Source organism: Mus musculus, chromosome 5, assembly GCF_000001635.26.
Source record: "Mus musculus strain C57BL/6J chromosome 5, GRCm38.p6 C57BL/6J".
NCBI classification, from domain to species: Eukaryota; Metazoa; Chordata; class Mammalia; order Rodentia; family Muridae; genus Mus; species Mus musculus.
In genome coordinates, this window is record NC_000071.6 from 9,065,113 (window position 1) to 9,090,734 (window position 25,622).

Below are 25,622 nucleotides of genomic sequence, written 5' to 3' on the forward strand. Positions count from 1 at the left end.
GTATAGCTGACTTGAGGAAGGTCTATTTGCAATTTTCTATACTTGATCTTAGCCAAAAGGCGGAGAAGCAATTACTTGCAATTTTCTAAGAAGCAGACAAATTTATTTTCAAAGTTGACTGTACAAGTTGGCACTCCTACCAGCAATGGATAAGTGTTCCCCTTGCTCCACTCAGCAAGAGCTGTCATTTGAGTTTTTTGATCTTAGCCATTCTGATGGGTACAAAATGGAATCTTAAGAGTCATTTTAATGGATGAGGATGTTGAACATTCCTTTAAGTGATTCTTAGCTATTAGAGAGATCCCTATGTTAAGAACAGTTTAGATATGTACCCCATTTCTTTATTGGGTTATTTGGGTTGCTGGTGTCTAACTTCATACATTTTGCATATCAGCCCTGTGTTGGATGTGAGGATGGGCATCTTTTCCCATTCTGTAGCCTGCAGTTTTGTTCTATTGATGTGTCCTTTGCCTTACTGAAGCTTTTCAGTGTCATGAGGTCCCATTTTTTATTGTTCATCTTAGTGTCTGTGTGATTGGTGTTCAGTTTTTTTTAGGACAATAGATAGGGATCTATTTGCATTTTTCTAAATGCAGGCATCCAGCTAGATAAGCACCACTTGTTGAAAATGCTTCCTTTTTTTTTTTTTCCATTGAATGGTTTTAGCTTCTTTGTCAAAAATCAAGTGTCTGTAGGTGTTGGGGGTTAGTTCTTGGTCTTTGATTAAATTAAATTGATCATCCTATCTGTTTTTATGTCAAAACAATGCAGTTTTTATTAGTATTGCTCTGTAGTATAACTTGAAATCAGGGATGGTAATACTCCCAGAAGTTCTTTTATTGTACATATTGTTTTAAATATCCTGTTGATTTTTTTTTTTACATATGAAGTTGAGTATTGTTCTTTCAATGTCTGTGTTGGAATTTTGATGGGAATTGGACTGAATCTGTAGATTGCTCTCGGCAAGAAGGCCATTTTTCCTACATTAATCCTACCAATCCAGAGCATGGGAGATCTTTCCATCTTCTGATAGCTTCTTCAATCTCTTTCTTCAAAGACTTGAAGTTCTTGTCTTATAGGTCTTTCACTTGCTTGGTTAGATTTATACCAAGATATTTTATATTACTTATGGCTATTGTGAAGGGTGCTGTTTCCCTAATTTCTTTCTTATAATTATTGTTTGTAGAAAGGAAGGCTACAGATTTATTTTTTTTAGTTAACTTTGTATCCAGCTACTTTGCTGAAGGTGTTTATCATCTGTAGCCATTCCCTTGTAGACTTTTGGGGTCACTTATGTATACTATCATATCATCTGTAAATAGTGATACTTTGACTTCTTTCTTTCCAATTTGATCTCCTTTAGTTGCCTTATCCTATTGCTCTAGGTATATCAAATAGATATTCAGAGAGTGGGAAACCTTGTCTTGTTCTTGATTTATGTGGGATTGCTTTAAGTTTCTCTCCATTTAGTTTGATGCCTGCTATATATTGCCTTTTTTGTAGCTTGTATCTCTCCTGATCTCTCAACAACTTTTATCATGAAGGGGTGTTGGATTTGTCAAAATCTTTTTAAGCCTCGAATGCGATTACCATGTGATTTTTTTCTTTCAGTTTGTTTGAAAATGCTTCCCCCCCCCTTTTTTTCCCATTGAATGGTTTTAGCTTCTTTGTCAAAAATCAAGTGTCAGTAGGTGTTGGGGGTTAGTTCTTGGTTTACATTGGTAGAGTTTTCTATTGTTGAAACATCCCTGCATCTCTAGAATGAAACCTACTTGATAATGGTAGATGATCCTTTGATGTGTTCTTGGATTCAGTTTGTGTTTTATTGAGTATTTTTACATCAATGCTCATGAGGGAAATTGATCTAAAATTTTCTTTATTGAGTTTTCCTGTGGTTTAGGTAGAAGTGTGACTGTGGCCTCATAAAATGAATTTGTCAGTGTTCCTTCTTTTCTGTTTCTCAAAGAACCAATACTTTTGTTTCCTTTCCTCAATTCTTTGTATTGGTTCTCTTTGTTTCTATTTGAGTATAGAGTTGTTCAGTTTCTATGAGTTTGTAGGCTTTCTGTTGATTCTGTTGGTGTTGAAGTCCATGGTAGTCTGATAAGATGCAGAGGGTTATTCCACTTTTCTTTTATCTATTGAGACTTTCTTTGCTACCAAGTTTTGTGAGCAGTTTTGGAGAAGGTTCTCTGAGGCTCTGAGAATAAGTTATATCTTGTGTTTTTGGGTGAAATGTTTGTAGATATCTGCTAGGTTTACTTGAGTTTTAGCATCCGTTAGTTCCATTATTTCTCTGTTTAGTTTCTGTCTAGATGACTTGTCCATTGGTGAGAGGTGTGTGTTGAAGTCTCCAACTATTAATGTGAAGAGTTCAATGTGTGATTTAAGCCTTAGTAATGCTTCTTTACAAATATAGGTGCCCTTTCAGTTGGAGCATAGATATTCAGAATTAAGACGTCATCTTGGTGGATTTTTCCTTTGATGAGTATGAAGTGTCCTCACATTTATTTTCATTAATTTTGGTTTAAAGTATATTTTGACAGATACTAGAATGTCTACACTAAGCTTGCTTCTTGGGGCCATTTGCTTGGAAATCTTTTTCCAGCCTTTTACTCTGAGGTAATGTATATCTTTAATGTGGAAATGTGTTTTTTGTATGTGACAGAATGGTGGATCCTATTTTTATATCTATTCTCTTAACCCGTATCTTTTTACTGAGGAATTAAGTCCATTTTTATTGAGAAATATTAATAACTAATAATTGTTAATTCCTGTTATTTTGATGTTGGGGTGTGTGTGTGTGTGTGTGTGTATGTGTGTGTGTGGGTGTGTGCATGTGTGTGTTTTCCTTCTGTTGAATTTGCTGGTGTGAAATTATTTATTTCTTGTGTTTTCTTTGGTGTAGTTAAACTCCTTGGGTTGGAGTTTTCCTTCTTAGGGCTGGATTTGTGGCTAGATGTTTAAACTTGGCTTTGTCATGAAATGTATTGTTTTCTCCATCTATAGTGATTGAAAGTTTTGCTGGGTATAGTAGTCTGTACTGACGTTTGTGGTCTCTTAGAATCTGCAAGTCCTCTCCCTAGGCCTTCTGGCTTTTAGAGTCTCTGTTGAGAAGTGAGATGTAATTCTATTAAGTCTGCCTTTATATGTTACTTGACCCCTTGTAGCTTTTAATATTCTTTCTTTGTTCTGTACTGTTAATGTTTTTATTATTATGTGGTGGGAGAATTTTCTTTTCTGGTCTAATCTATTTGGTGTTCTATAAGCTTCTTATACATTTATAGGCATCTCTTTCTTTAGGTTAGGGAAATTTTCTTCTATGATTTTGTTGAAAATATTTTCTGGGCCTTTGAGCTGGGAATTTTCTCCTTCTTCTATCCTTAGTATTCTTAGGTTTGGTCTTTTTATAGTATCCCAGATTTCCTAGATGTATTGTGTCAGGAGCTTTTTAGCATTTACATTTTAGATTTGACATTTTGAATGATATATCAGTTTCTTCTACCATATATTCTATGTCTGAGATTCTCTTTTCCATCTCTTGTATTCTGTTGGTGATGCTTGTGTCTGTAGTTACTGCTCACTTACCTAAATTTTTTATCTCCAGGATTCACTCAGTTTGAGATGCCTGAATTACATCTCACTTCTCAAAAGAGACTCCATGGTGAGCAAGACAGGTACATCTCAATTTGTGGTCTTAGCTAATGTGAGAACACGGAGGTGGCAAGACAGGCAGAGGCAAGAACACAGGGGCTCTCTCAGGGGCACTTTCTGTGAAGGGCCAGCAGCCTTTGAGTTTTTGACAAGGCTAGCCACAGTGCAGAAAATTAACAACACTTCTCCTTTCAAATGAGGGTGCTTTGCTCAGTTCCTGCTCCGTATGGAACAAGCTGCCCTCTGGCACGGCCCACCTTGTGGTTGCTGGGAGCTTAGTAATCATGTCTGCCAAATTCTGGCAATTGTCCTGGTAGTTGCTGAGCTTGTGAGTCATTCCTTTTCCTCATGCTGACTCAGTGGCCAAAGCATGAGCAGTTGGGCACTTCTGCAGGATAGAACAAAACAAGGTTCAGATTTCACATCAAACCTAAACAGATAGGCTAAAGGCTGGATGTGGAAAGCAAAACTGAAAGACAGAGCAAAGTGTAACAGGGCTTCTGGGATCTTGAACCAAAAATGCTTTTTAAAAATAAAGCACATGAAGTGTAAACACTGAGGAAAAGATTAATAGATTGTGTCAAAATTAAAACTCCTGTGTATCAAAAGATGTAGGGGGCACAGAGGTCCTTGCATTCACAGAGAAGCAGTAAGAGAGCAGTTAATCACACAGGGGTTTCTCCTCAATGGAGGAGACAAAATCAAATACCTGCATTCCATCCAGAAAGCTGAGAATGGATTTTCTTAATGATCTGTTGATCTTTTTGCTATCTGTGGACACAGACCTCACCCAGTTTTTGCTACAGAGGCAGACCTCACTCAACCCCCCCAGAATGATTATCCCAGACTCTTCCCTCACTAGACCATCATAAGGGGAGATGTCACAAGTATTTTATGGCCTGCTGACCTCTGTGCTATCGGTCAGAGACCACATTAGATTCTAGCTATAGAACCCACCCTCATGGTCACATGTACTCTGTAAAGGAGCTCCTGTGTACTCACACCTTACGATTTATCGTGCCCCTGGAATTGGACTGATTGGACTGATTGTTGCCTGGAAACCTTTTCCCACGTGGTACTGTGTACAATGGACTGCTTGCCATCAGACTCCCTGAAGTCTGATCCAGGTTGACAAAGTCAATGTGCTCCAGGTCTTCATTCTCTCTGCACATTCTTCCCCCTGTCTGACACCTTCAGGGAGCCTCTCAAAAAGAAACCTTCAAAAGCTGAAAATGAAAACAGTTGTTCAGCATGCAGGCGGGCGGGGTTGACAAGTAGGAGACTGATGTGCTGAAAGCTTGCTGATTAAGTGCCATGCAGTCAGGAGGGTGTTACTGGAGTAAGCTTTGAGGTTTCAAATGCTCAAGCCAGGCCCAGGCTCTCTCTCCCTTACTGCTGCCTGCAGATTTAGAACCCTCAGTTACTTCTCCAACACCATATCTGCTTGCATGTCACTATTCTTTCCACCATGAAAATAACGGACTAAACCTCTGAAGCAATAATCTGTCCCCTGTTAGATATTTTCCTTTATAAGAGCTGTCATTGCCATAGCAATAAAACGCAGCTAAGACAAACATTCTCATGAGACAAAAGCAGAAAGACCTGGAGCTGTCAGATCTGACTGAAGTAAAGGGAGGTGTGACAGCATTAAAGTCTCATTCTCACACTTAGCAAAAGGTAGGATTCCAGCGAAGAAAAGCCACCTCCAAAGAGCTTCAGCAAGATGTTGTCTAGAAATGGGGCCGTGGTGCAGGGGACAGAGGCTTTGAAGGGCACAGAGAGGCAGATACCATGTAAATAAAGAGATTTGACTGCATATTCATATAGTTTTATAAGTTCAGGAGGCAGAGTCTCTTTTTAAACTGTTTTTTTTTTGTACAGTCAGGATAATTCCAGTGGCCAGGTTTATCACAAAGAATATTTATGTACATTTCTAGAAATTAATGTGGAACAAAATATTTCTACATGGCAGCAATTCAACTTTGTTTTTGAAAAGGTTGATTACAGAAGGTTATGTTATTAGTGCATCAACTGATACATGATATTCAGTGTCTCACAGAATCTATGTGGTGCAATTAACTAGCTTTTTGGGATAGCTTATTTTTCGTTTATTCATCACTGACTCCCAGAGATGCTTAACTGAGGAAGGGTGACTCATTCATGGCGTGAGCAGCCCCATCACATAATATGGGACAGAGACTTAATATAAACAGAAAAGAAGAGAGAAGGCAGATTAGGACCATCTTCATTGATCTCTGCTTCCTGGCTGTGGAGAGGATGTAACCAGCTCGCATGCAGCTCTCTCATGCCCCTGCTGTGAGGCCTTCCCTGCCATGAGGAACCTCAAACTATGAGCCAAACAAAAATAAGCAGATCAACACATCCTTCCTTCCTAAGTTACATATTGCCATGCTTTGGTCACAGCCATAATTTAAAAGTATGTCACCAAAGACTCAAGTAACCACTATTCTATTCCCAGCTTCTACAGTCACTGACTTTTTATGTTGTCTTTCCCATGTAATGCCGTCTGATTATATTCATGTCTTAAATGACAGAATTTCACTTTTATGGGTTAATAGTACTATGTATATAGATGTACTATTTCTTTATCTTTCCATCAGTTGAAGGCTACTTATGTTCCTTCACCTCTAATTTCCTTGGTTGTGCTAGAAACATGGAAGTGCAGATGTCTCATCAAAACATTGATTTTATTTTCTTTGGCTATATTACCCAATAGTGTGAGTGCTGGATCAAAGGAAGTTGCATTTCCTCTTTAAACACTATTGTCTATGTATGGGTGTATTGTCTGTGTGTATGGCTGTGTGCCATGTGTGTGCCAGGGGCCTTGGCAGGCCAGAAGAGAGCATCAGATTCCTTGGAACCGGAGTTACAGATGGTTGTTAACTATCATATGGATCCTGGGAATTGAACCTAGATCCATTGGAAGATCATTCAGTACTCGTTACTGCCTATCTATCGCTCTAGTCTGTTTTTCCCCTTTTGGAGCATGTCTTAGTTAGGGTTTTACTGCTGAGAACAAACACCATGACCAATGCAAGCCTTATAAAGGACAACATTTAATTGGGGTTGGCTTACAGGTTCAGAGGTTCAGTCCATTATCATCAAGGCAGGAACATGGCAGTCCTGTCATCCAGACAGTCACGGTACAGGCAGAGCTGAGAGTTCTACATCTTCATCTGAAGGCTGCTAGTGGAATATTGGCTTCCAGACAGCTAGGAGTAGGGTCTTAAAGCCCACACCCCCAGTGACACACCTACTCCAACAAGGCCACACCTACTCCAACAGTGTCACTCCCTGGGCCAAGCATACATAAACTATCACAGAGCATCTTTCATTTTTCTATAATATCTATATGAATTTGTATTAATATGCAAACAATATGCTTTGCATTTCCATAGTTCTGAAGTGTCTGTGTTATGGTTAGCATGTCTTTTGGGTTGGATATCTTTTCTAGTTTTATTTGTAGATCTTCCTATTAAATAGTTTACATTTGGGGGCTCAGTCCTGGAAATCCCTCAGAGAGAATAAACTGAACTGCTGTGATAGCAGCAACTGCACCATGGAAGATAAAGAAATACACTTAAAATCTGTTAAAACCCACAAAGATATAAGCGACGATCACAAAACACAAAATGGCAAACTAAAGTGGACTGTGCTATGACGTTAAAACGATTAGCAAAAGTATAGAAATAAAAATGGAGGAGATGAAGGGAGGGGTGAGGGAAATAGAGTGCAGGGGAGGTAGCATGAGATGAGAAGGAACAAGCGGGAAGAATGGGATAAAAGGGAAACAAGGGGAAGAGATTAGACAGGTGGGAAACAAATGCCAAAAAATTCTAGTAATATAAATTTTCTAACCCAATTAGATAAATGTGAGAAGGGAAATTACAAATCACTCCTAGATTCCCCAGTGCTCCAGGACCTTAGAGGAGCCTGACTCCTAGGTTAGAGCCCACACACACTCACTGGCACCACACCTCCCGGTCCCTGAGGACCAGCACAGAGCTCACTCCCAGCACCTTGGGACATAAATGGAGCTTGCTACTCAGGATAGAACCACATTTCCCTTCCTCGGCACTCTCTTCACAGCTGCCCGAGAACTGACATGGATGGAGCCTGTTTCCAGAGCCTTGGCACAGAGTGGCACTCATTCCCAGAGTTTTCTTTCAGGTGACATCCCCAGCGCTCTGTCACCCTAACATTCAGTACCTCATGTGGGGGTGCCCGTCAGCTTGCCCCACCTCCCAGAGTTTGTTCATATGCCTGTATCTGGTACATACATTCTGATTGTTAAATGAGGCCATATTCCCCCCAAAAGGTTTTATTTCCTTGCTTGCTTTGTTCTGTGACAAGGGCCAGCCATACTGCCCAGGGTGGCCTCAAACTCACAATCTTTTTGTGTTAAACTCCCAAGTAGCTGGGATTGCTGATGTGTCCACTGCTCCTAATTTCCTTTGAATGCCCCTGCTGCTACTTGTGTAGCACATCAGGACACAGAGTTGTTAAATATTCATGCTGCTCTTTGTAATCGGGTTTTTGTATGTGTGCCTGTGTTTCCAGAAAGCCTAAGCAGCATGGTCATTTTCTTTCACTATTTCACCTGTAGGTGGTACCCTAAAGCCTGGCTTTCTGTAAGTCTGTTGTGTTAGCACTAGAGGGTAATCCAAGCCCAGACTTGTCACAAATAATCAGTGAGCATATTACTCAGCAGGCGCTGGCACAGAACTAAAAAACTTAGTCCATCCCTGCAAGTGGGTGGTACTACAAGGCTCTTCCTGGGGCGATGATGCTTTACTCCTAACCAACGGATTGTCAGCACTGTTGGAGAATGCCTCCCTTTTGACAGCATCACAATAGAGGGAGCAACCCAGGCTCCCATGTCACAAGGGTGGCTATCAGTGCTGTGTCACTCTCTAATGTGATAGCCTACCAAGACCAGTCCAACCTGGTATTCCTACTGCTGAGATGGATTCGTGTCCCATGCTGCTATACTTGGCCACAGGGGATGCTATCTCAAGTAGAAAACTGGTGCACTGATGCCTCATGTCTTCATTTAACATGAGGGCTCTTCTAGAGACTTCATCTGCAGGAAGGCCCAGTGGTGGGGGCTGCTCCGTGCTAGGTCTCGGCAGCTGGTGATTAATTCCAAGGTAAAGACATGTGCTTGCCACCCTTTGCTCTCCCCCAGAAAATGTATCTGTCTTCACCCTGTGCTACCAGAGGTTCGGACAGTGCTTGTGAAAGCAGTCCCTAAGCCACCAAGGCTGATTCTAAACTGTGTTACACACGAATCTCTAGATGTTACTACATCTATGCTATTTTGGCTGGTGATACAATCCTAAACTTCTGTCTGTCTCACTAGGGTGAAGGTACTCACCCAGTGCTAGAGTAGCTAGCTTGTCAGTCTGGAGGCACTCACTTGTGGGTAGCCCTGCTGCTGGAGGCAGGGAAATGGAGGTAGGGAGCCTGGTGCCTGGTTCCTGTCTTTTCCTGTCACTTTTCATTCATGCCTAATTATATGGTTTGGGTTTTTGACAGTCCTTGAAACTTTGTATTTGAGGTTTCATAGAGGCCTGAATTTAAGATGTATTCCTTCCAGGTTGTATAGCTGTCTGACAGAGCCTGAGGGCACTGCCAACCAGAACCACTTTGAATTCTGGCTTTGAGAGTTTTTCATGTTCTAAACTACCTTTGTGGTAGGAAAGTAGGGCATGGGAAATGAGGCATCAAGATTTACCAATAATAATAATAATAATAATAATAATAATAATAATAATAATAATAATAATAGACTGGTTGGCAGAAATACTATTATCCTCTACCCTGGAGGGCCACATGTAAGGAACAGAACACAGACAAGAAGAGTGTGTTTTACACGAGTGTGGGAGAAAGCAAGTGCTATATAAATGATGTATGGGAGGTTGTGAAGCTGGGAGGCCACAGATTTTGAGCCTTAGACCTGTCTAATTCATTCCTATCCTTGGGAATGACATTCTTTTTATAAGTAATATGTCTCTATTTCTGTAATTACGCATGTGTCCCTCATCTACTTCTTTGTTCTGGGGACAGAAGAACCAGAGGGTATCAGAGCGTGTTCCCCTGGACTCAGACTTGTACCTAGCAAATCCTAATAATGCCCTTTGGAGGCTAAGGTCCTATCGGGAAGGCATTTTAAGACTATACATTTTTATTGGTCTTAACTTTCCTTTTCATCAGCCAACATGAAGGTTTGGAACAATCTATTTTCATTCTTTCCTTGGAGAAGCTTGATATTTCTAATTTAAATTTACAGTGGAGTTGTAGCCCTGCAGGATAACAGCTTAAGTGTAGAAGATGGGAATCTCATTTTACCCCCTTCTACCTGGATTCTGGATTCAGATCCTTCTCTGAAGCTTCATCCCTCACTATGCTCCTTCCTTTGACTGCTAACTTCATTGCATCAAGAGAAAACGCTTTATTCTTTGTGTATAATTTTTTTTTCCTCCACACACCTTCCATATGCCTGGCTCACATTGGTACCTTGTGAATATTCCCTGAATAGGAAAAGGCAAGGCCCTTTGAAACTATAGATTTATTTCAAATATGGAAATGTTCTCTTTTCTTTGAGAACATAGAAGCACCAGAGAGAAGCAAAAGGAAGAAAGAAATGCACTCAACTGTTCCTATGCAATTACCGAATTCTTGGAAACAAAAAGCAAGATGCTGCAAGGCCATTTCAAAGCAGAGGGAGTAGATCATTCGGATGTCTTTTCTCTTGTGGCTGCCAGATAATTATGCTGCAGAAGTCATTGCAGGGCTCAGATGTGGTGTGACTGTCAATCTCATTCATCTGTGCACTGGCACTAGCTCTACAGGGCTTGTGTTTGGCAGAGTGGGAGAGAAAAGATCCACAAAAGCTAAGTGAGAAATAGTCACATTTGAAAGTGATTTTACTTCTCAAGGTGATCTACTGGAGGGTGGAATACAAAAGAGCAATAAGCCCTTGAAAACCAGTTCAACTTCACCAATAATCAAGACAAAGCAAACTCTACGGCATCATTATGGTCAGACTGAATAGGCAGCCATCCTAGTCAGCGGTCTAGTGCTGTGAGGAGACACCATGATCACGGCAACTCTTATAAAGGAAAGCATTTAATTGGGGTTCGCTTACAATTTCAGAGGTTTAGTTCTTTATCCTCATGGAAGGAGCATGACAGCACACAGGCAGACATGGAGCTGGAGAGGCAGCTAAGAGTTCTACATCTGGTTCCACATGCAGCAGGAAGTAAGTACACTGGGCCAGACTTGAGCATTTGACACCCCAAAACCCACTCGCAGTGACTTCCTCCAACAGGACCATACCTTCCAACTCCTGCCAAGTAGTGACTCTTCCTAACGAAGAAGCATTCAAATATTCGAACCACCTCACCAGCTTTATGCTTTCTAACCTAACATCCAGAATTAGCTAAAATGTGGAGCATTGGTCACTAAAACACCAATGTAGAAGATTCTGCCAAGAAAGTAATTTGACAAAGTTCTTTTATATCTTAAAAAGGTATACCTTATCCTGATGGTTAATGATTGGCTACAGGATCTAAAATCTCTAAAAAGACAAGCATATGAATGTGTCTGTGAAGGATCATCTACATTTAGTTAACCAAGGTTGGGGAGACCCACTGTAGATGTGGGTGTGACTGTTCTGTGGGCTGGAGTTCTAGACCAAACAAAACGGAAAGTAAGCTCAGGAAAAGTCGTCATCGTTCTTTGCTTCTTGAGTGTGGATGGATATGACCTGAAACTCCTGTCATACATCCTGCTTTCCCCATGATGAGGGACTTCCATCTGAACTATGATAAACCCTTTGTCCTCAGGTTGCGTTGATCAGGTATTTTATCACAGCAATAAGGAAAGTGAAAGGCAATTCCACTTGTACAAGTAGATTTAATAAAGTCATTTTTCCCATATTTGCTACAAATATGTTCCGTGCATCAAAGCTGGACATAACCTAAATAATAATAATTTACATTTCATTGAGCATTTACTACATCCCAAGCACTTGCCTAATAGTGCATATAAATTAATTCATTTAAATTTCACAAACAACTAACAGACAAGCATGAAATGCAGAGCTAGTAGGTAATCTAGTCATATACCGAGAGTGGGCAGTCAGCACTTCTCCTGGCACTCTCTCACAGCATTAGTTCCTAGCCATTCACTCTACTCCCTTTCTAACACTCTGATCTAAACATCCAATGATGGAAAGTGTGTGGGTGTGAGCATGTATGTTAGACAGGGAGAAATATATCCTCAGTGTACAGAAATGACAGGACATAAAGTTATGGCCTATATTCCTTAGGAGTAATGCAGAAGAGAAAAACAAGAGAACCACTGGGTTGTATGACTCCTAGCATTTTTATGCAAATGTAATCATTGAAAACTATAACGGCAGAAAGACAGTTCACAAAAGAAGAAACACAAGGGTCAATTAAGTACTTTGTGTTCAAGATCCTTAGCCACCAGAAAAACACCAATAAAAAATACTTTGACATTCTATGTCACCTCAGTCAAAATGCTATCATTTGTTAGGAAAGAGGAATCCTTATTCATGGCTAACAGGAATGTAACCTAGTACATCCATGATCCTAGTACATCAGTATAGAGTGTTCTAAAATCAATTAAAATCTGGACTACCAGACGACCCAGGTATATCTCCTGGACATATACCCCATGAGTTTATTGCATTATAGCAAGAAAATGCAACCAGTTTAGGAATCTATCAGCCAGTAAATGAATGATAAAGACATGGTAAACATACATAATTGAATTTTATTCAGCTGTAAAGAAAAATTAAATGAAATATGCAAGAAAATGTATAGATCTGTAAAATATATTAAGCAGGGTAACAGACTCAAAAGTCACGTTCTCTCCCATATACAGATCGACTTACAATGTTTATGTGTGCGGATATAAATGGAGGTGAGTGTGGGTGTGAGCAATGGAACTAGAAAGACCACAAGGGGAGGAAATGGAAGGTGGGAAGGACAGCAAGACACAGTCAACACAGAAGTGGAGGCTATGATCAGTGGTGGGTGTATAAATAATTCAGGAAAATGGGGGAGACATGAGAAGAAGAAGCAACAAAAACAAATTGTGTTAGAAAATGTCATAATAGGGCAGATGAAATGACTCCACTGGTAAAGTTATCTTGACCTCCACACATGTGTATACACACACACACACACACACACACACACACACACACACAGAAGGGGGGGGGAGAGAAAGAAAGTATATGTAATTTTAGAATGTTTCAAAGAAAATGCTACAATAAAACACAGTGTCGTGTACACTAATTTAAAATTTTTAAATGTCAAACAATGATGACTAACTATAGAGTTGTGGTAATAGTATCTTTGAGACTTTTATATTTTTATTTTTTGTATATATATACACATACATATATACATACACACACATATATATTATACACACACACACACATATATATATATATATATATACATACTTGAATACACCACACACACATAATATATATATATATATATATATATATATATATATATATATATATATACTTGAATACACCACACACACATATGTCTATACATACACCTTGACATAAGTGTACCCATGTAAAACTCAGAGGTCCCAGAGACTGAACTCAATCATCAGGCATAGCAGCAAACACCACTACCCACTGAGTCATCTCACACACACATTGACCCGAAGTCTTTGAAAAAAAAAATGTTAAGTCACAACCTTGCCCATCCATAAGAGATCAAATGTCAGCTGGCTCCTACCAGTATAGCTGTGCAGGTGGGCATGGATTTCAGTATCATCTCAGTTGGTAAAGATCATATACACACACACACACACACACACACATATACACATATATATATGTATGTATGTATATGTGTATATATATATATACATATATATATATATATATATACATACATATATATATATACACACACACATTGCTGTACATAAACACATAGGAAACAAAAATGTCATGAAACAATATTCAATGTTTGTAAATATCATGCACTATTGTATTCAGTTCTATGCTCCATTCTTAAACTTCTAGGTGTCAGCTTCTCATTGATTTTGTCATCCTATGTTAATGCATTCTTAAGACAATCCTCAAGGAAAACCAAGGTTCTTGTCATGAATAAAGTATCCGAGAGAGGGTACCACAATTCTAGCTAGAGCACACCATCCTGAGGGCCTGCCATTGGCGAGCAAGTGAAGGGATGTTGAAGCTGTTTGTAGGAATAGAAAAATGGACCAGGAGTTGGCACCTAACCTAGAGTAGCTAGTAGCTAGTCTTACTCTTGCTATCAGAAAGCCTGGCCCTGTTATAGAATGATGGGCTCCACCAGACTCAGTGCCCTGTATAAGTAGAAAGTATTGTAAGCCTTAGTTAGTTGGTGAAGTAGGAGAAGATGAATACCCTCAATATAGGAAAGGGATGGAATGAAGGAAAATGCACTGGGCGAGCTGTGTTTATGGCAGAATGGTGGTGTGAGCATGTGTGCTTCACAAGTAATCTTCTTCTGTAAATAAATGAATCCTAATGTTTCTTAGTGCAGTGAGGATTTTAGGGAACAAGACTGTTGAGGTGCACCTGGCCTGCCAGTATGAAGTTGGACAGTCCTCTGAGATAGGGATGGGGAGGAGTATAGGAAAGATGACTCAGAGGAAAAAATATATAGGAGGGTTGTCCAGTGAGTACGGCAGCCTCGAGTTTAATTCTCATAGGCTTTATATACTTTATGTTGTCATGGGAAACAAAGTCCAAAGCTAGCAGAAACAATGGTTGATGTGCATTGGATATCTGTTCCCATCTGGAAGCCTCCCTGTTCTTTTACCAAGATTAATAGAATGTTCAGCCCCTCACCTTGAACGTGTGTCAGCAGGCCAGGAAATCTGCCAGCAGACCCCAACCTGCCTTGACTCTGCCTGACAGGCAGGCTTCCACAGAATTAGACAAAATGGCTCCTGACATTAAAGACAACAGCTCAAGGTTGCCAACATACCCAGAAAATGTTCCAATATTTTTGCAACAAGGGACTTTGGCTACAAGGAAATTTTGAGACAAATGTCCTGAAGAATGATTTACATATGGAGCCACCATATGTAAAGCAGGGTAGAGAGGCCAGGGCCTCCTGGTGTTGGAAGCTGACTGTAGCTGAGGTAGAGGAGAACAGAAAGCAGAGAGCAGAGAGCAAAGAGCAGAGCATTCCATCAAAGGGCTCACACATTTGAAAGAACTCAGTGAAGACTTTGTGATTTTTTTTTACATAAAAAGTATGAAATGTTTGTTATGTAAAGAGATATAATTTGTGTTGATTATGAAGCATGGCAATAAAACAAATGCATATTTATAACTAAGCTTTAAAAACTAGAACATGAGTAATATCTTTGAGAGTCTCACATGTCCCTGAATCTGTCACAGTCCTCCACTTCCAGATGGCACTTTGGACTTTCATGTTAATATTTCACCTATGTAGATCTCTATAACAGGAATCTCACAACCATAGCACAGGGCATCCCTAATCTAATTTATGATGAGAGTCAGCATATAATGAGAGTAAAAAGGCAACTTCAATGTATATGGCATATTACTAATACTTATTTAGATTTATTAGCCCTGCATAAAGAGGTTGTGGATTTAAGAAATGCAAAGCCTTTGTCTTTTGATGCTGCTAGCATTGCAAATGATATTCTGAAAAAAATTACAGGCTGTGTTGCCTTCATGGCCCTTGTTTACACCTCTCTTATTGGGTGTGACGGGACTTGGCTCTATGATCCTTTTTTTTTTTAAAGATTTATTTATTATATATAAGTACACTGCAGCCGTCCTCAAACATTCCATAAGAGAGCGTCAGATCACATTATGGATGGTTGTGAGTCACCATGTGGTTGCTGGAACTTGAACTCAGGACCTTCAGAAGAGCAGTCAGTGCTCTTAACCGCTAAGCCATCTCTCCAGCCCCCTTATGATCCTTTTTATGGCATGTCTGTTACCTGTTCTTTAGAGAGGAATCATCAGAGCTTTTACAGATGTCAAAGCAGAGTTACACAAATCAAGCTCCAGAAGAAGTCTTTCCTAGCAGAAGTTGGTAGTCAATGACAGGTAAGGTCATCTTGAAAACTTTCTAATTTATAGTGAGATAACCTTCTCAACCTAAGAAAGGCCACGAGATACAAGATTACTCATGTGCCAATGACAGGTAAAAGCAGTGTTTTTAGATGGCAACCTAAGACAGGCACGACTTTCTGCTCTGTGACTGATAAGGTGTGCAGCTCTTACAGATAAAAAGTCAGGTAAGATTCTCTCAGTGGTAGATCAACCTAAGATAGGGCATGAATGCTAGGATTCATGTACTGATGACGGATAAGGTCCACACCTCCTGAGGGGATGCCTAAGACAGGCCCAGTCTTTCTGTGCCAATAGGTGAAACAGCTTTGGCTTATATAGATTAGAAAAGGGGGTGTGGGAGACATGTAGGGAGCACAGCTAGAGATAACTTTGGCTGACTTCTTGCTTATGATTAATCCTGAAAGAGTCTACTAACATCTGTCTTTTGTTTTAATTAAGACATGCATTATATTCTGCCAAGTTCCTCAGTTTACACATATGTCCTTGAGAGACTGTCCAAGCCTGAAGGAAATGGCCTTAGTCAAACATAGATACTATGTACCATAACTCACCATGTAAGCATTTGTGGTCATTGTTTCCTGGAATTGGTCATGCTTTCTGTTGCTTGTCTTTAAAAGATACTGAGGAAATACACTCGCTGCTGGAGTAGTATTGACCAGTAGCCCTCCCATATCTGTCTCTTGCATCTTCTTTCTGCCTTTCCTATAATCATCCTCACTGACCCAGTCATGGTTTTCATGTTGACTGACCGGCAGGCTCTGAGAGCATCTTTACCACATGCACTCTGGGAAGATGTAAACATTCCATCTCTCATAGTTCACAAAGTTTTGATGTTTCACAAAACTTTACTCAGGCTCCTGAAACTTAAGAACCCTCTACCTTATATATCAAAGCCCGTCATTTGTTGGTTTTCTCATCCTCCACCAACCCTGGGTAATGTCTGATCATCTTGGTCTGTCCTCAGCAAGAATCTATCCCAGTTTATAGCTGTTTGATCTATTTACTCCTGATAATACCACTTGGTGAATTTCTATTCACTGAGTTACATTCTGCTCCTTAGCTGTAAATCCCTACTTCGTAATGCATTCAGAACTGAGACCAGTCTTTCTCTCCCACTGAAGAACCCCATTATTGGTATACTTGATTCAGAATAAAATTTTCCTCAGTTTGTGATTGAATAATCTTCCACAAGTATTTGGGTTGGGAGGGCTAGAGGGGCTGGACATTGAACTCAAGACTATACGTAGTGTAGGCAGCAGAAATCTACTACTGCTACATCTTCAACCCTTGGTGTATGTTTTTTTTTTCACACAGCCACAATCACAGGTTTGGTGTGACAGATCTTTGAGATCACAGTGTCAGAAAACCTGTTAGTGAAAGAAGGTGTTTGCATTAGAGATTTAGAGACTGTGCTCATATTGGTATTAAAATGGGATGAGAAAGCAGCATACTGGGTGGTATAGATGGGGTTCCTCCCCTCCTGTATTCTCAGAGCTAATAACTTTTCCCCAAATAAAGCTCAGGAACATATGTTTGCTCTCATTGCAAAGCCATAGGGAGTGGTGCTAAGATTTTCATTGCTAAGAAGACAAATAACTTAAGGAAAAAAGTATGAATACTGCTGAACATATTACAAAATAATTTCTTTTTAAAATCTGTGTGTGTGTGTCCGTGCGCGTGCGCGTGTGCGTGTGTGTGCGCGTGTGTGTGTGTGTGTGTGTGCGTGCGTGTGTGTGCGCACGCGTGTGCGTGTGCGTGTGCGTGTAGAGGTCAGAATAGGGAAGCAGCCCCACAGGAGCTGGAGTCACAGGTAGCTGTGAGCCACCTGATACAGTGCTGAGAACTAAACTCTGTAATACATGCTCCTCTCCTGAGGGGGTCTTTGCTAACACCATGGCAGCAGAATGTTAATCCACATGAGTCAAGAAGGAAGCCTGGTTTAACACAGTTCAGTTTCGGGAATTAGTTTAAACTTCAAAAGTCTAACACTGGGATACTTTATTTTAGACATATTTAAACACAGCACAATCTGGACAAAAAATTTCCTGGTGACAAGTACTCAATCTCATGTGTACAACAAAGCTTAAGACCTGACTTCATCAACACTCTTGTAAAGAGCAAGTGCCATCTTCCAGAAAGGTAGGTTCTATAGACTCACTGAGAAAATGGGAGCAAGATAAACAATGCTTCGGACAAGAGGCTCGGGGACTTTAGCAATGACTAAGATGAACGAACTCAAGATAAAGGTCTGGAAGTAGACTCGGAGTGCCCTGGCCACACAGGCAGGACAGAAGTCACCAGGCTGTTGTCCACTTCTACTCCCAGCCTTCTGGGTAGAATCCAAGCTACAAATCTCTCCCTTTGGAGAGAGAACAAGACATGTTTAACATTCCCAGTTCCCCAGTGCTTGTCTGTGAGCACAGGAAGCTACAGGCCTCCTACAGTAACCACTGAGCCACCTCTCCAACCCCAAGAAAATCTGTGTTTGCTTTACTTCCCAATCTTACCATTCTTAAAAGTTAAAATCTCAAAAGTTGTTAGGAAGATGAAACAAATTGACCTCGAAACCTGTTTTGCAATGTTTTATTTATTTTTAACTAAACAGTCATTAGTAAAGATGGCAAAACAATGAGTTTTCACTCTGGGTTTCTTTGTTCCTTTATTTTATTTTTCTGTATTTATATGTGGTGTTCTCTCTCTCTCTCTCTTTGTGCGCGCTTGTGTGTGTGTGTGTGTGTGTGTGTGTGTGGTGTATGTGGTTCCAGCTGTATGTGTAAGTATGGAGACCAGATATCAACTGGACTTTTCATCCTCTATTGCTCCCTAGCTTAAGTTTTGGAGCAGGATCTCTCACTGAACCTGGAGATCACTCATTAGTTAACCTGGATAGCTTGACCATTGAACCCCAAGGAATCTCTTGCTTCCTAGATGAGAATATAAGCATGTACCATCACACTCACTTATGTATAGATGCTAAGAAACAGAAATTGAGTCCTCGTATTTGAGTATTGAACACTTTACCAACAGAGCCAGCCTCCCAGGTGCTGCTGTGCTGCGTCTCTACACTTAGGAAGTCAAAGAGCTATAATGCCTCTCAGGTCACCTGCAGGCAGCCACAGAGGCTGAGAGCTGGTTACTGCAGCAACCTGTCATGCTTAGAAGACTGTTTTAGAGCCATCCCTCTTAGTCTGTCCACCCCTTTCTTCAAGCCTTAGGGGTTAGGGATGTGACACATAGATGTCTCACTTATAGCTGAGTACTCCACAGACCCCTTAGTCTCTGCCCTTTGACCAGACTGAACATCACAATATGGCAAGCAGTACCATTTACTTCTTCATATTCATTTATATTTCACTATGAACATTGTTTTTTAAGCAGTAAGGTTGTATTGCCTTGTCATCTTAAAAATAAACAGGTGGCATTATCCTAAGAAAAGATGTGTGATTGCTCCATTGTTGTGTCTATTTAGAGAGTAACTGTGGGAAGGCAAGGCTGTCAGGTTTGGGCTTCACCGTATTGTGCTGTTCCTTACTGTGCTTCAGGATAAAAACATCAATTTACCATGGAGACTTTGTTTTTGAAAGAGACTTTAAACACCCCTCAACACAGAGAGGAGGGGAGAGAAGAAAAGAGAGGACTTATTTGAAAGGTCTACTTAAGAGTCTATTTAGCCATATCTGTGAGCAAGGCAGAAAAGAAAGAGGAGACTAAAGGGACCTGGGAAAATGGGGAAGTCCCTCAGCCTGAGAGATACTTTTCCTGGTGGCTGAGAGTCAAAAAAATTGAATACAGTTGATGAAGCCAAGATTGCCTGCAGAGATAATAATGCCTTCTTTCCCAAAGACATTTCAACAACAAATGAACTATGTTTCTATAGACCCAGCTTGTTCCTGCCCTTAAGTTTTATACGCATTCTTCTCTCATCTCTAAATCTTAAACAACATTCCTCACAAAACATCTTACAACTGCATTTACAAACCTCACAAGATTAGCTTGCTTAATTTTCCAACCTTATTGAAATTCTATTCTCTGAGCAAGAAGCCTGCACCCATGTCTTGCTGTGTACTGTTCTTTCTCTCTCTCGCTCTTTCTCGCTCTCTCTCTCCCATGATGAAGTATAAAATCTGTACTATCACTTAACCTAATAAACATAATGACTTTGCTTTACTTTGACTAATCCTGAAATTCTTTTCTGTAGCATAGTTAAGGACTTAGCTTACCCCAAGTGGTGTTCCCCCAGGGGTAACTCACATGTTGGAGTGGACCACAGCTGCATCTTTTTAAGATGGCTGACAAAGGGAGTGGCTTCAATGAATACATTTTAAAAATCAGTCACTAAATGTCTTTTAATTGCTTTTCATCCATTGAGGCTGTTCTAGTGAGTAGCCATTCAGAGAATAAAACCACGGCTCACCTACTGTGTTCTGTTTTACTCGAACAACTGCCCTGGGAAAGGAGGGACTTTCCTTTCTCTGTGATTGTAAAAGAAACAGCTCTGAGAGCTGTTCAGGGTTATAGTTCTTGCTATTCATCTGCCTCAGAGAGAAACTCCAGTAGAGTCTGCAGTATCAGTCTGCAGTAACAGAACAGCACTGAGCCTTAGCTTTGCTAAAAGCCCTGCTGTTTTCTAAGACGCCCATGGAGGAGATGCTAGAGAAGGGTTTGCCATACTCTACACTGTACAGGTTATTTTAAAAAGTTGTCCCTCTATTCTCATAGCATGGTTGCACTTTAGATCTGGCTAGGTAATCTATAACCTTTCTTCTTAGAGATAAAGAAACTACCACCCAAGCAGACTCTCACAGATCAACCCAGAATGGAATCCCCCAGTTATTAAGCTGGCAGTGGTAGAGCACTCGCCTAGCTCTAGTCAGGCCCTGGATAAAAAACAAAATGACTGATCTGTTTTTTTCCAAAGCAGCTATATTACTTTCAAGGCTGTGCAGGAGGCTCACAGGCCCTGTCTGCCTTCAGTTGTACAGAGAGTGTGTATGTACAGGTTGTTGCAATGCCAATATTTCCTGCATCTGTCAATCAGTTCTCCCAGACTGCATTTTGACTTTTGTATTTTATTTCATGGGGTCCACTGAGCAAGGCTGCCTAGTCACAATCAGTGCATAAATGCTTTGAGACAATGTTGCTTTTGGGGGAAGACTCAGCAGGTAGGTGAGAGACAGCAGGTCAGCAAACCTCAGGCACGTTTCCAGGTTTGCAAGCCTTGCATCCTTCAACACCAGTAGCAGAACAGGGTTTGAGTGTGACCCTGCCAGTATCCAGCTGCTTGATATACTTAAGTGTGGGAAGCCACATGTGCCGTTGCAGGGTGGCGCTGGCTTCTGCTGGCCACCACGCATACATAGGCAGTAAAGTTCTTTTGCCAAGATGAGGTTTTGAGAATTAACCAAAATTAACCAATCAGATGAGAGAGAAGTTAACCAATCAGATGAGAGAGAAGTTAACCAATCAGATGTAGGCATGCAAATGAGGTGGTAAGCATAACCCAAGCACAAACAATCCGGGTGTGAGACACGCCTCTCCTAGGCCTATATAAGCAGCACCAGTTCTGGGCTTGGGGTCTTTTTGCCTCTGTAATCAAGCTCTCCCAATAAACGTGTGCAGAAGGATCCTGTTGCAGCATCGTTCTTGCTGGCGAGTCAGGGTGCGTGCAAGACTTAAGTCATCAGACAAGATTGTGTGTGATCAGATGGAGTTGTGGCTTACCTGGTAGAGTCCTTGCCTAGCATGTGTGAAGTCCTGGGTTTGATCCTCAGAACTGTCTCATAAAACTGGAGTGGAAGTGTGTGCACTAAGGAGGAGAGGCAGAAGAATCAGAAATTCAAGGTCATCTTCAGCTACATGGTGAGTTCAAAGACAGCCTGGGCCATTTAAGAACCTGTCTCAAGAAACCAAAACACATCACCACCACCACTACTACCACCACCACCACCACCACCAATACCACCCATTACCACCCACCACCCACCACCAGCAACAACAACAAAATACAATAATAAACAAAAAGCAGAAGAGAACAGATTTCATGTGGCCAGTTGTTCCTCCCCAACAGAGTTTAACATTTGTCACTGACAGGGTTCTGATTTTTCTTTCACTCTGTCTGTTTCCTTTCTTGGCCTCTTCCTTCCTGTATTCACTTCCGTTTCAGTTGCTAAATACTCTTGCCTTTGACAGTTGGGCCATTGATGTTACACACATGAATGTCTTTATGAAGAAGAGGTACTTAGTGTGAAGAGAACATGTTTCTGATTGCCCCAGTTTGCTTCTCTTTTGCCGTGATAAAACTTTTTGACCATCACCAACTTGAGGGAGGAAATGGTTTATTTGGCTTACACTTCCATAGTTTACCAAAGAGGAAAAGACACAACAGTAACTCAAATGAACTGGGAAGCAGAAACTGAAACAGAGATCATAGAGGAATACTATTTATAGGCCTGCCTTCTCAGGCTTGCCCCCACCCTGAGGCCTGCCCCCTCAGGCATGTACCCACAGGCCTGCTTTCTCAGGGTTGCTCGTTGCTCCCTCAGGTCTGGTCCCTCAGACTAGTTCCCCTCAGGCTAGTCTTCTTCAGGGCTTCTCCCTCAGGCCTGTACCTCAGCCTTGTTCCCTTAGGCTAGTGCCCCTCAGGTCTGCTCTCTCAGGCTAGTCCCCCTCAGGCCTGCCCCTCAGGCCTACTCCCTCAGACTAGTCCCCCTCAGACTTGTCCTGAAAAGGTCAGCATAGGAACTTTGGAAAGGTCATGAAACACTCTCCTCTCCAGAAGGGAGAGGCTAATTAGCATTTCTCAGACACAGGATGGGAATGGACCTGCAGGTAAGGACACATTCCACAGGACTGACCTTTTGCTCACCTTCAGACAAGGGAAGTCCCTGTCACCTCATTCCCTAAAGACCAATCAATCATATTGTACCTAGTTGCTGATGCTTTGTTCTGGCCCTGGAAACCATATAAAAACTCACCGAACTGGTGCTGGTAGTTGCCACCTCTTCTTCTGGTCTGGGACAACCCCAATGCACTGGAACAATAAATTCCTCTTGCTTTTTGCATTGATCCTGGCTCTATGTGGTTCACTCGGGGTCCCTGGTATGCTAAGGCTCTCCAAAGTCTTTACAGCCCCTCAGGCTTGTTCCCTCAGGTTAATCCTCCTCAGGCCTGCTCCCTCAAGCTAGTTTACCTCAGGCTAGTCCCCCTTATGCCTGCTCCCTCAGGCTTGTTCCCTCAGGCTAGTCCCCCTTAGGCCTGCTCCCTCTGGCTAGTCCCTCTTAGGCCTGCCTCCTAAGGCTAGTCCCCCTCAGGCCTGTTTTCTCAGGGTTGCTGGTTGCTCCGTCAAGCCTGCCCCTTTAGCCCCCCCCTTAAGCTTGCCCCCCCCCAACTTGTTCCCTTAGGCTTGCTTATCCACTCTATTTTTCACACAGTCCAACTCTACCTTCTTAAGGGTGGCACCTCATTCAGTATGTTAGGCCCTCCTACATCAATTAGCAGTTAAGAAAGTGCCTCGCAGACATGGCCAAAGGCCAGTCTTACCTGGGCACTTCTTTAGTTGAGGTTCCCCTTTTCCAAGTGGCTCTAGGTTGGGGTCTAGGTTGACAGCTGATGCTAATTTATGACCCTTGACACACCTCCTAAGGGAATTATACAGACTTCCCTAGGGATTCCTTGGCTTAAGCATTCAGCTCTCCCCTCAGCTTCAAGGAAAAGTTGAAGTCTAATATTTTCCTTGTAGGTGCTGTTTTCAAGGAAGGTTGAGAGGGACAAGATGGCTGTGTAAATAATCAAGAGTTCCACAGAGGATGCAAAGAGAGCACAAAGCATCTGAGGGGACATCAACTCAACTTGGTGAAAGGTTTTTGCTTGTTTCTTTCCGGTTGAAACAACCCTTTTAAAAGTCTGGTCACAGAAAATATTTACAGGGTGAGATTTCTATGATAACGAGACACCATGGAATCTAAAAATATGAGATGGGTAGGCACATCTTATTCTGATGAAAGGAGATGGAAGGAAAGATGGAAAGAGGTTGTTGGGGATCGAGGGAATTCCCATATGATGGTTTCTGTCCTCTTTTGGTCATTAGGTGTCTGAGCCATCTGCTGAATGGAAAGTGCCCAGAGGGTAAGTAGATGATGTGCCAGTGAGATTCCTGGAAAGAAGCAAAGCCTGAATGACTGATTAGGACTGCAGTGACATGGAATGACTGGTTAGGACTGCAGTGACATAGATTGGTTAGGACTTCAGTGACATGGAATGACTGATTGATTAGGACTGCAGTGACATGGAATGACTGGTTAGGACTGCAGTGACATGGAATGACTGATTAGGACTGCAGTGACATGGAATGACTGGTTAGGACTGCAGTGACATAGATTGGTTAGGACTGCAGTGACATGGAATGACTGATTGATTAGGACTGCAGTGACATGGAGATGTTAGAATGTTGCTGGCCCAGACACTTACTGTATCTCAGCTAAGCTTTGGCCATGTGAATAGCCATAGTGAATAGCCACAGTTCAGCTCTGTGGCAGAACTAATACCTTATAAAGAATAAACAAATTCCATTTGGGACCTACTAACTTAGCAGACCACTAGCTACACTAACCCAGAAACTAAGAATGTCATCAGATACCATCTGAACCCTAGGAGAGAGTTCCCTGTAATTATGTACCCGCCTCTCTGGTGTATTTTAAACTTGCCTTGACTTATGGCTTTCTTTGTTCTGTAAAACTATAAAACTCTCATGAAACTGCTTGCACAGTGGAACATGGAATTTGGGGGTAACTTATATTCATGCTCCCAAGCCATGGTCACTCAAATTTGGCTTTAGAATAAATTATCTCTTAAATCACTTTGAGGTGAGGGTTGTTTTTGTTTTTAGGTTTTTGTTGTTGTTGTTGTTTTTGTTTTTGTTTTTTATTTTCATCACAAAAGCTGTAAAGAGTTGCTTAGGCAATGCAGGAATTCCATATGTCTTTAAGCACACAGTTGAAGCTGGCTGTCTGATTAGGGAATGCTAAACTCTCCATCTTTAATGGATGTCTGACCACAAATGCTGAGAATAGGGGTTACTGTTATAGGAGACTTTATGCACACACATGCATAAAGCAAATAGAAAAAAAACCTGGAGACTTGTGGGAAGAGAAAGCACAGTGATAGAACACCGAATCTCAATCAGAAGAAAGTGGGTCCTTCACATACCACCAAAGGATGGGAGATAGACTGACATGGGTGGGAGGAAGTGCTGGGAAAGCTACTGCAGACAGGCTGAGATTCTGGGTGTTGACAAAGTTCAAAATGTGCAAAACATACAGCAGAGACAGTGCGGATGAAGAATCAGGATGCAGACCAAGAATCAAGGAGCTGAGGTGGTGGCCATGGCAGCAGCAGCAGCAGCAGTGGTGTTGGTGGTGGTGGCAGTGGTTATGTGTGTGTCTTAGATGGGGGTAGGGGATGGGAGTGGTGATTATGTGACCTTAACCCATTTTGTAACAACGATGTAAGTGATTTTCAAGCTTTGTATATCTGATTCCTCAAGAGAGTTAGTAACAGCAAATATAATTCATTCGCTTTAAGGTGAGACTGGAATTTCCGTCTGTCTTCTTCATTTGTATTATTGTATTAAGTGGAGTTATGAAAGGACCTATTCATAATACTCTTCCAGCATAACCCCATCCCCCACCCCCTTTTCTTTCTCCTCCCTTTTTCCTGTTCTCAGTCCCCTTCATTCCCCTAGAGAGTTTCAGTTCTACTTTCTTGTTATCTATGTATC

General features: G+C 41.4%; 1 long non-coding RNA gene across 1 annotated transcript; it reads left to right on the forward strand.

Annotated features, from left to right (window-relative positions):
- Nucleotides 1–8,590: 8,590 nt before the first annotated feature.
- Gm31449 lies at nucleotides 8,591–24,520 on the forward strand. Its single transcript, XR_868245.2, has 5 exons — nucleotides 8,591–8,825; nucleotides 15,723–15,820; nucleotides 17,855–17,986; nucleotides 23,586–23,705; nucleotides 23,934–24,520. It is a non-coding gene; the product is annotated as a predicted gene, 31449 (long non-coding RNA).
- Nucleotides 24,521–25,622: the final 1,102 nt, after the last annotated feature.